The following is an 8,684-nucleotide window of genomic DNA, read 5'->3' as shown; positions in this document are numbered from 1 at the left end:
GAGAGCCGAGATTTCGGCAGTCTAACCATCAGAGGGTTGCTGGCAGATCTTGTGCGACCTGTAGGAATATTTGGGGGGACAAAGCACAGAGAGAGCTGGGGGAGCAAGGCCGGAGAGGAGTCGGTAGAAGACAGAAAGACCTCCTACCTGTCTGCGGTGAGTGAGTGAAAGGCCCTCGGAGACAGTTTCATCACGGGAGATTCCAATGATTCTGAAAGCTTTGGTTTCAACAGGGTGAAGCCGAGCTAGGTGTGAGGCCGGAGCACCGGCCCATAGGGGAGAACAGTATTCCATTGAGCTGCGGATGAAAGCATTGTATGTGGTGAGGAGCTCAGGTGTGCCGAGGAAGGACTTCGCACGATGGAGGATGCCCAGTCGGCGACTGGCTTTGGAGGCCAGCTTGGAAATGTGGTTTTCCCAAGAAAGATCATGGCAGATAGTGAGACCCAAAAGCTTGAGCGACAGAACTTCTTGGAGAGGATTGTTGAGAAAGTAGATGGGAGGTTTGTCCAGTCGATCTTTTCGGAGAGACATAGTAAGAGTGTGAGATTTGTCAGGATTGAAAGACATGTTCCACTTGTTTGACCAGTCTGTGATTTTGTCCAGGTCTTCAGAGAGTGAGGAGGCTGCAGACTGCCGATCTGAGGGAAGAGGAATGGAGCGGCAGAGAGTGGAGTCATCACCAAAGAGATAGAGAGGATTTTCCAGAGAGTTGCAGAGATCATTGATAAAGACCAGAAAAAGCACAGGGCCCAGAACACTGCCTTGGGGAACTCCAGCCTGAACAGGAAGGGGAGATGAGAGAAATCCATTCAGGGCCACACGTTGTCTACGACAAATACGTTGTCCCTGAGCGCAACATTAAATAATTCCCTTCCCTGACAGTGACTTCGGAAGGAACAGGCAAGGAAACCAGTTCGGGGCACCGCCGATGATGGCCGCCGCCAGCTACACATGCACAGTATACAGTCTCCCCCCTCCCACCTCCTTCTCAAAGCTGCCTCCTCCCCACTTCATCTCACTTCTATCTCATACCTCCACCTCCCCCAACCTTCTACTTTCCTCTGCCCCCCTTCCTCAAAGAACCCCTCACTGTGCCTCATCCCATCACCATCAAAACTTTCGTCCTCATCCTTCCCTTTCTTGTAACTCTTCTGTAATCTCTGACACACTATCAACTGCTCTTCCTACCTCCCCCTCTCATCCTTCATCTGACCCTACCCCTCCCCCCTCCCCTCTCCTGCACCCGATGCTCCCCCTCTCTCCTCATTAACGATATGGACCTCAAACATCCGGGGCCTTCGCTCAAACCTAATTGATCCTCCATTCAGGTTGCTTCTGACAATCCAGACTTGATCTGCTTAACAGAACCTTTCCTCCTTCACGAAGTCTCTGATTCCTTAATAGCTTTTCCTGGTTACTCCCTTCTCCGGTATGATAGACCTGAGCCTCGTCCTGGTGGTGGGGTTGCTATCTTTATCAAAAACTCTCTTCCTCACTCTCCTTGCACTGCCCTCTCTCCACCCCACCCCCAGGAGTACCTCTGGCTACGGCTTCCTCTCCGCTCCCACCTTTTGTTCATATGTGTTCTGTACCGTCCTCCAAACAGTGATGACTCCATTTACATGTCGCTGTCTGACAACATGGACCAACTTCTATCAACTCATCCAAACTCTCTCTTCCTCGTATGTGGCGACTTCAACTGTCATCATGCCAGCTGGCTGGGTGTGGGTTCCTCTCTCACCAGCCATGACACCTCAGCAAAGGACTTCTGTGACTCATTGGGACTGACACAATCTGTCAATTTCCCGACCCGGATCTCAGTCAATGGAGTATCTTCTCTTCTAGACTTGGTTATGACAAACTCCCTGCAAATGTCTGCTGCTCTTCTTCTGCTCCAATCGGTTCTTCTGATCATGTGCTTGTTGAAGTGGACATCTCTCTGGCCATTCTCAGAGAGCCTCCTCAGTGTCGACGAGTCTGGCATTTCACTCAGGCCGACTGGCATGGGCTGCAAGCAGCCATCAATCATCTGAACTGGTCTCCCATCTCCACTGCCTCTGACATCAATTCTTCCTGGGAATTCTTCCAAAGCAAACTGCTCTCTCTCATGCACAGATTTATCCCATCTCGTCTTCAGTTGTCATACCCTTCCTCCCGTCCATGGTACATGGAATCTTGTGGTGAGGCTGTTGCCCAGAAACAACTTTTGCCCAGGTCTGAATACTTTCTGAATGCACTGTACATAGAGACTTGGCATTTAATATGGAATATATATTTTTTCTTGATTGGGTTTACTTTCTGAACTCAGTATATCAATCTGGTGAGTTTCTTTTACCCTTCGGTGATGTCTTTGTTGAAAGAACCATGTCACTGATTTTCTTTCGCAGCAAGAAGTCAATAACAGGATTATATCACAGGTGGCATGACAAAATGTAAGGACAGGTACATTTGACGATTGGCTTCACAATCGGGTATATAAGGGTTGTTGCGTTCTGTATTAGTGGAAAACAACTGCTGCACGTCTACAAAAGTTATTGCCGCTTCCTCTGGAGATGGTCCGTCAACTTGACAATGCTGTTTGTCATGGAGTGGTGGCTTTTCGAAATTCTGGCATGAAACAGCGTGCTATTGCTCGGCAGTATGGCATCACTCAAGGTCAGGTGTCAAAGATCCTGAAACGAAATGCTCAGAGGGGTGTCCCTACTCCAATACCGAGGCCAGGACGTCCACGCAGAACCACAAGGAGAGATGATCGCCAGCTGCACCGGTTAGTCTGCAATGGCCGTGCCAAGTCAGCTAACCCGCTTAGGGCTGAGTGGCAGCAACTGACAAATGTGCCTGTATCAAGAAGGCTAGTCAACCAACGACTGGTTCAAGCAGGCTATCGTGCCAGGCGTACCCTGAGAAAGCCACGCCTGACCAGGCAACACAGCCAGCGCCGATTGCAGTGGGCCAGAGAGCACCGTCAATGGCAGCCAGGACGCTGGAATCACGTGACCTTCAGTGACGAGTCTAGATTTCTGGTCTATCGTCAAGATGGCCGCGTCCGAGTGCGCAGACAAGTGCATGAAGCCTTCAACGAAGATTGTATAGTGCCAAGAGTCCAAGCTGGAGGTGGTGGGGTGACCGTTTGGGCTGCTTTTCATGCAGGGGGCAAAAATGACCTGGTTGTTCTGAATGGAAACCTGAACCAGTTCAAGTACAGCGTCATTCTGGAAGAAACATTGCTTCCATTTGCTCGTGCAGCCTTTCGAGGAAACTTTGTCTTCCAAGATGACAATGCACGGCCTCATCGTGCTCGCATGATCCAACACTTTCTTGCTGACCGTGGTGCAGAGCATATGGAGTGACCTGCCATGTCCCCGGATATGAATCCGATAGAGAACTTGTGGGCAGAATTAACGTGTCAAATCGGCAACTTGGACCATCAGCCCACCTCTGTGCGTGAATTGCAGCAGACTATTGTCACTGCATGGCAAGCGATTCCTGTCCAAACCTTGGCAAGTCTCGTGAACAGCATGCCTCGACATGTACGTGCTCGCCTGAATGCTCGTGGGGGTTACACGAAGTACTGAACTGTAATTTTACTGTCCGTAATCCCTGTCGTAATTTAGCTTTTGTTTTTGTTGAAATTTTTTTTGGCTAATGTGCAAAATAAAGAGATACTTCTGGAAAACGTACAGAAGTTTAACACAGTACTGTCCGTGAATTGAGTTCGATATCAGTTTACATCACTTTCAAGGATCAATTTATTTGCTTCGAAATGTCAAATGTGGTTTTTCTTTCTTTTAAAGGTCACATGAACAAAATCTCGAATAATTTCAACATAATTCCAATGAACTTTTGGTTCAAAGTCATCTTGAAAAGTAAGTTCACCCCCACAAAAAAAATATTCCATATTAACTGCCAAGTCTGTATATGTGTATATATATACATATATATATATATATATATATATATATATATATATATGCTAGCAGAAGTACCCGGCATTGCCGGGCGGGGGGGGGGGGGGGGGGAGGGGGAGGGGAGGGGAACGGGGGGGGGAGCGAGCCCCTTGGCAAAGCGAGCGATTTTTTTTTTCATAGCGTCATAGCGTTCATAGCGTCATAGCGATTTTTTTTGTCATAGCGTCATAGCGTTCATAGCGTTCATAGCGTCATATCGTTCATAGCGTCATAGCGATTTTTTTTTTCATAGCGTCATAGCGGTCATAGCGTTTCATAGGGTCATAGCGATTTTTTTTTTCATAGCGTCATAGCGTCATAGCGTTCATAGCGTCATAGTATATATATATATATATATATATATATATATATATATATATATATACATACACACACACACATACATATATACGTATACCAGCAGGAGTACCCGGCGTTGTGGAGGGGGGGGGGGGTCGAGGAGCAGAGAAACAGGAGAGGGAGAGGTGAGGAAGGGAGTGGTGGTGGGGGGGGGGGGGGAGTGGAAGGGGGAGGGACAGGAAAGATACATCTTTTGGGGGGGGGGGGGGGCTTTGACAGGCCCCTCCGTTTAGAGGGGGGAGGAAGGAGAAAGTGGAAAAATGTACCCATGCAAAGAGTGCTTTTCCCTCAGTGTTGCCCAGGTAAAAAAAGAAGTTGTAATACCCTTTGCCACCAACACCAGGTGGCGCTACAATGTACACATTTACATAGATAAATTTATGCCCCTCTCTCGGTCCCCCACACACCCGAACGAGGCCACAGCCACATAGCCTATGTTACCCCCCCAGACAAAGTTGTAATTGTGTTTGTACCCTGAGTAAAGTATATAAGTGTTTATAGCTGGAGTAAAGTATATAAGTGTTCATAGCTGGAGTTGCTCAAGCGAAAAAAACATTAACATATTTGAAATGAGTGCAAATACTCGTATAATAAAAATGCAATTACTTCCAAATACGATTCCATTTCAAATGTCAAATCATCATTTTACCTTTTCGTTGAATATATGCTGGTGAATGCGCCGTTCATCACGTCTCTAAGTTAAGTGTGATGACGTTTAGGAAGATGAATAAGCCTTACCACCAACTGCGACCGCTGCGGAATTGTTTTACGATTTGTGTTCAAATGTCTGGTGATTGTTTTGTATTTATTTATGTGAATGTGTACTTGCATATAACTGGCATTAATCAAAAAGGCTTAGGCACTATAGAGCGATTTTTTTTTTTACTCCAAAAAAACCAACCTTTTTTTTTTCAATTTAGTTTTCCTTTTTTTGGCCCAAAACACTCCCAGGCACTCACTGATGAACCACTGAAAGTTTGACGAACATCTGTTTAGCCATCGCTGAGAAAAATGGTGACACAGACCAACGGCTCCCTTATGTCGTATATGCATTATACAGTCACGTGAAAAAGTAAATACACCCCATGTAAAGTTTTGACTTTTCAACATATTTCAACATGCAGCTATTTGATCTTCATTTCAACAATATTGATAGATAAAGGTGATATAATATAACAAATATCATGAAACATTTACATTTTGTAGTCCATTGTATAATATAAAAAAACATAAATGCAAATTTCACATGTGGAAAAAGTAAGTACAACCCTTAGCTCTAATAGGTGGTATTGCCCCCTTTGGCAGAAACAACCTCAAGTCGGCGTTTCTTATGACTGTCTACCAGTCTATGACATCGACTGGGAGAATTTTTTGCCCACTCCTCCATGCAGAATTCTTTCAGCTGTGCGATGTTTGAGGGGTTTCTTGCATGCACAGCTCGTTTCAAATCCCCACGTAACATCTCGATGGGATTTAGATCCAGGCTTTGACATGGCCATTCCAGAACCCTCCATTTCTTTCTTTTCAACCATTCCTTGGTGGATTTACTGGTATGTTTAAGGTCATTGTCATGTTGCAAGGTCCACCTTCGGTTGAGCTTCAACTTTCCGACAGATGGCCTCACATTATCCTCAAGCACCCTCTGGTACAATGAAGAATTCATAGTGGCTTCTATGATGGTGAGCTGCCCAGGCCCTGATGCAGCAAAGCTGCCCCAAACCATAATATTTCCATCACCATGCTTTACACTTGTTATCAGGTTCTTGTGGTCAAATGCTGTCTTTGGTTTTTGCCAAACATGTCTTCTGGTACTGTGGCCAAATAGCTCTACCTTTGACTCATCTGTCCAGAGCGCATTGTGCCAGAAGTGCTGGTCTTTTCCTCGGTGTTCATTGCCAAACTTTAGTCTTGGCCTGATGTTCTTTCTGGACAGCAAAGGTTTCCTCCTGGCACACCTCCCGTGTAGATCAAATTTGTGCAGCCTCTTTCTAATGGAAGACTCGTGCGCTTTGACATCAACAGTGGCAAGAGCTACCTGTAGGTCCCGTGATGACATTCTGGGGTTCTTAGAGACTTCTTTCAGCATCTTGCGGTCTGCTCTCGGGCTGAACTTGCTGGGGCGGCCTGGCCTGAACAAGTTGACAGTTGTTTTGAATCTTCTCCACTTGTAGATGATGTTCTGGACAGTCGAATGATTGATTTCAAATTGTTTGGAGATCTTTTTAAATCCCTTCCCAGACTCGTAGGCATCTATAACCTTCTTTCTGAAGGCCTCAGAGAGCTCTTTTGATCTATGCATGGTGACGCCGCACACATCAACAACAAAGAGCAAACCAAACTAAATGTCTGAGGTTTAAATATGACAGGTTCCTCCAAGATCCTCTCTCACGATGTTCTAATCATTTGCACCTGAGCCGGTGCACCTGATTCTAATTTTAGGTATTTGAAGTAGTGATAATAGTAGGGGTGTACTTACTTTTTCCACATGCGAAATTTGCATTTATGTTTATTTAAATTATACAATGGACTACAAAATGTAAATGTTTCATGATATTTGTTATATTATATCACCTTTATCTATCAATATTGTTGAAATGAAGATCAAATATCTGTATGTTGAAATATGCTGAAAAAGTCAAAACTTTACATGGGGTGTACTTACGTTTTCACGTGTGTGTGTGTGTGTGTGTGTGTTCATACAGTCGCACCGCACTATTCACGGTTCTGCTATTCGTTGAGTGCACGTATTCGTGGGTGATATCCTATTTCTCTATTCGACCTGTTTCCTGTTTCTCTACCCCTTTCCTGTTTCTATGTTGACCTGTTTCTCTATTCGTGGAAAAGTGTCCCACAAATTCGCGGTGTTTTCCTATTCAAGTCCATGATCCGCGAATTCGCGGTTTTTCAGGGGCGCAAAAAAAAAAATTCACGAGCTATTAGCTTGACATACAGTGCAGGTATTTATAAAACCCATCTTTCACCAGTCATGCATAAAGCAGCTGGATATACACAAAAAAAAACATCTTCTATGAGCAGCGAGCATGACCTGCTTCTACATCATTCGCAGCGCTGTGCTTTGCGTTTTCATAGCTTTTCCGGCCGCAAATTTTCGCCGCACTATAAGAGACAACTTCGCGGGATGTTCTGCCAGCTACGAAAACAAGTCAACCCCGCAAATTATGGAATGCAAATGCTTCATTAAATCGATTACAATTTTCAATTTAAGGTAAAGCATCATCAGAGGTCTTCCACAATGAAAACGCTTCGGTGGATGTTCCATCAGCTGCGTAAACATGGCAGCCTCACAAATTATAGAACCAAATGCTTCATTATATCTATTCTTGAAATTAGCAGATAGGCTCAATACGACATCATCCGATAACATCCACCACAAAAAATGTCAGGGGATTCACCCCTCCCACAGCTACCCACAATGCTCGCAATCCTACATATACAGACTGTGTCCTCGATCTCGATCATTGCTCTTGTCCTGTTGCTTTGACCTATGTTTTTGACTTTGCTCTGCTCATCGTTCTATCATGGCTCCCAAGTGCAAGACCAGTGCCGGAGATGCGTCGACTACCAAGAGGCAGAAGAAAGTGATGAGCCTCAGCAACAAATTGGAGCTCCTCGACCGGCTTTTAAAAGGAGAGAGTGCGGCCTCTGTGGGCAGGTATTATGGCGTCAACCAATCCACCGTTCACCACATATGGAAGAACAAGAAGGCCATTCGTGACAGTATTTCAGCGATCGAGTACGAAGGTGGTCACCCATGTCCGGGATGTACACATAGAAAGGATGGAGAAGGCTCTCAGCATATGGATATAGGACAATGAGCAGAAAAGTATGGCTTTGAGTGGACCTCTCATTCACGAAAAGGCCAAACAAGTTGCTGATCATCTGTCTGGCGCGGGTGGTGCCAGCACGAGTGATGCGCCGAGCGATGATAGTACAAGCTGCACGACTTCATTCAGTGCAAGCAGGGGATGGTTCCATCATTTCAAGGAGCGGTACTGCCTGAAAAATGTGAATCTCACAGGGGAGCGTGCCTCTGCAGACCACAAGGTGGCAAAAGCGTTCCCTGCTCAACTCGCGAGGCTGATCGAAAAGAAGGGATATCTCCCGGAGCAGGTGTTCAACGCTGACGAGACTGGCCTCTTCTGGAAAAAGATGCCCACGAGAACTTTCATCTCAAAGTGTGAGGAGACAGCATCAGGATTCAAGGCTGCCAAGGACCGGGTATCTCTTCTCCTCTGTGCAAACGCAAAAGGGGCCCTCATGCTGAAACCAATGATGTTGTACAATTCCTTGAACCCGCATGCCCTCAAGGGCAAGAACAAGCAAACTCTGCCCATATTTTGGAGGGCCAACAGG

The sequence above is a fragment of the Myxine glutinosa genome, chromosome 7, assembly GCF_964187855.1.
Source record: "Myxine glutinosa chromosome 7, kmMyxGlut1.1, whole genome shotgun sequence".
Classification (NCBI taxonomy): Eukaryota; Metazoa; Chordata; class Myxini; order Myxiniformes; family Myxinidae; genus Myxine; species Myxine glutinosa.
The sequence above is the reverse complement of the archived record's forward strand: the minus strand, read 5'-3'. Positions refer to the sequence as shown.